This window comes from Ovis canadensis, chromosome X (assembly GCF_042477335.2).
Source record: "Ovis canadensis isolate MfBH-ARS-UI-01 breed Bighorn chromosome X, ARS-UI_OviCan_v2, whole genome shotgun sequence".
Classification (NCBI taxonomy): domain Eukaryota; kingdom Metazoa; phylum Chordata; class Mammalia; order Artiodactyla; family Bovidae; genus Ovis; species Ovis canadensis.
This window is the reverse complement of record NC_091727.1, coordinates 27614663-27618140: the sequence shown is the minus strand read 5'-3', so window position 1 is coordinate 27618140 and position 3478 is coordinate 27614663. Positions and strand designations below refer to the sequence as shown.

General features: G+C 39.3%; 1 pseudogene; it reads right to left on the bottom strand.

The window, feature by feature from the left end:
- Nucleotides 1-896: 896 nt before the first annotated feature.
- Nucleotides 897-1165, bottom strand: LOC138929881 (dynein light chain 1, cytoplasmic-like; annotated as a pseudogene).
- Nucleotides 1166-3478: the final 2313 nt, after the last annotated feature.

Below are 3478 nucleotides of genomic sequence, written 5' to 3'. Positions count from 1 at the left end.
TCGAGTCTTCATCTGAGTATTTATCAAAACATTCATCTGAGGAAGCTATGTGAAGCCAAGGGAGGAATAACCTGAAAGAAGCTGGTGGAAAAATCTCTAGGCTTAAGTGGAACACAAATGATTGGTGTTCTCACCAGCCTGAGTAGAAAAATTATAATATGTGAGGTATCAGGCAGACTGTTCAAAAGGATATTGGCTCACTTCAGGGGCAAGATAAGATGTAAATCAAAAGTTTTTCTGGTCCTACTTAATAAAGGTTAAAAACAGGTTTAAAAGAATCAAACCCCAAGGGATAAAATGAAGACAATCTCACCAAGACAGTCACAATCAGATTGCTTAAAATCACTGATAAAGAGGGGGGAACACATTTTGCAGAAAGAAGCAAATATAAGAATTATAACAGACTATTGTTTTGGAAACAGTATGAATCAGAAGACTGGAGCAGTATCTTCAAAGTGCTAAAAGAAAATAACAGCCGTCTTGAATAATACAGCCAGTAAAAATATCTTTCAATAATGAAAGTGAAATATTTATTCAAACATACAAAAAGTGAAATCATCACTAGCAGAAATACAATTTAATTTTTATTTATTTTAAAATGCACATTTCTCTAACAGATGTATTTATTTTGTTTTTAAAAGGAGTGGACTTTGAAGAGGAAAAACATTCGGCAGAGAGGAAAGAAACAGAACACATATATAAATGTAAGTTGTTTTATTAATTGTCTTAGAACCACAACAAATTAGTACAAAGATGCCTATAAAGCAACACAAAAAGCTTTGAAAGATTGAGGTGTTGCCTTAGACAAGGCTGAAGATTTAAGTCTGGTGTTTGGAATTTAGGCTCTAGTCCTCGTTTTTTAATGAATCACTGGGTGTGTAGAGCAGTCTGTGCTTTTAGCCGGATTTGAAGAGAAGAATGATCACTTGGCCCAGGTAGAAATAGATGAAATGTTTGGCTTAATGTGTTATGTAACTACTGAAGTTCTAGCTCACGATTCAGTGCCAGGTGGGATTGTGTTTCTTGTTAGACTCCTTCCTAATATAGGCTGCAATGTCATCTCTACGTTATATTTTTCCAATGCCTAAGTAGCCCACTCCACCAAGTCGTGTTGCATTTCTTCTGACATAATGGCAGTTTTGATCACAGCAATTTGGTCACACATAGTTACAGTGAAGTAGGGGCTGGCTCCCTGCTTATTTAACTTATATGCAGAGTACATCATGAGAAACACAGGGCTGGAAGAAGCACAAGCTGGAATCAAGATTGCCGGGAGAAATATCAATAACCTCAGATATGCAGATGACACCACCCTTATGGCAGAAAGTGAAGAGGAACTAAAAAGCCTCTTGATGAAAGTGGAAGAGGAGAGTGAAAAAGCTGGCTTAAAGCTCAACATTCAGAAAACTAGGATCATGGCATCTGGTCCCATAACTTCATGGGAAATAGATGGGGAAACAGTGGGAACAGTGGCTGACTTTACTTTTTTGGGCTCCAAAATCACTGCAGATGGTGATTGCCGCCATGAAATTAAAAAAATTCCTCCTTGGAAGGAAAGTTATGTTCAACCTAGATAGCGTATTAAAAAGCAGAGATATTACCATGCCAACAAATGTCTGTCTAGTCAAGGCTGTGGTTTTTCCTGTGGTCATGTATGGGTGTGAGAGTTGGACTGTGAAGAAAGCTGAGCACCAAAGAATTGATGCTTTTGAACTGTGGTGTTGGAGAAGACTCTTGAGAGTCCCTTGGACTGCAAGGAGGTCCAACCAGTCCATCCTAAAGGACATCAGTCCTGGGTGTTCATTGGAAGGACTGATGCTGAAGATGAAACTCCAGTACTTTGGCCACCTCATGCAAAGAGTTGACTCATTAGAAAAGACCCTGATGGTAGAAGGGATTGAGGGCAGGAGGAGAAGGGGACGACAGAGGATGAGATGGCTGGATTTCATCACTGACTCGATGGACATGAGTTTGAGTGAATTCCGGGAGTTGGTGATGGACAGGGAGGCCTGGTGTGCTGCAATTCATGGGGTCGCAAAGAATCGGACACGACTGAGCGACTGAACTCAAGTGAACTATAGGTGAAGTAATATGTTACTTGAGAGTGTTAAAGGGGCTTCCAAGGTGGTGCTACTGGTTAAAAAAAAAAAAAATCTGCCTGCCAGTGCAGGAGATGCAAGAGATGCTGGTTCCATCCCTGGGTCTGGAAGATCTCTTGGAAGAGGGCATGGCAACCCACTCATTATTCTTGCCTGGAGAATCCCATAGACAGAAGAGTTGGTGGGCTGCAGTACATAGGGTAAAAGAATCAAACACAAATGAAGTGACTGAGCATGCATGCAGAGTGTTATAAGTCATCTATATTAGAAATGCAAAGCAAAATTTCACCAAAGAAAGGATATGGATTGCAAATATGCACATAAACAGATATGAACAGATAATAAAAAGAAAATAAAAAGATAAATAAAAATAGATTAACTAATAGAATAATTAACTCATTAAATATAAATGTTAGTTGCTTAGTTGTATCTGACTCTTTGTGATCCCATTGACTGTAACCCACCAGGCTCCTCTGTCCATGGGATTTCCCAGGTAAGAATACTGGAGTTGGTTGCCATTTCTTTCTCCAGGGAATCTTCCTGACCCAGGGGTCAAATGCAGGTTTCCCACATTGCAGGCAGATTCTTTACTGGCTGAGCCACTAGAGAAGCCTCAGTTAATTCATTCCTGTGCTTAGTCACTGAGTCATGTCTGACTCTTTGTGACCCCATGAACTATAGCCCTGCCAGACTCTTCTGTCCATGGAGATTCTTCAGGCAAGAATACTGGAGTGGGTTGCCATGCCCTCCTCCAGGGGATCTTCCCAACCCAGAGATCAAACCCAGGTCTCCTGCAGTGCAGGTGAATTCTTTACCATCTGAGCCACCAGGAAACCCCAATCAACTCATTAGGGAAATTTAAATTGAAGCAACAGTGAAATACCACCATGTGTTTGTTAGAATGGATTAAATTAAAAAAAAATAAACTGACAACATTAAATGCTGGCAAAGATGTGGAGAAACTGGAATTCTCATGTATTACTGTGGAAATACAAAACGGTACAGCAACATTGGAAAACAGTTCGGCAGTTTCAAGTTAAACATACACTTGCCACATGACTTAGAAACTTCTCTCTTCAATATTTACCTCAGTGAAATGATTATATTTCCAGAAGTTTTATTCATAATGCCAAAATTTGGAAATGATAAAAATGTCCTTCAACTGGTGAATAGATAAACAGTACAGTGTATGTGTGTAATGGGATACTACTCAACAATACGAATTAATGAAATACTGATATTTGTAAGAACGTGGATAAATGTCAAATGCATGTTGTCAAGTGAAAGAAATCAGATCCCCACATCTGCACACTATATCGATCTATTTATATAACATTCTGGGAAAGGTGAAACTATAGGGACAAAAACTAATGAGTGAT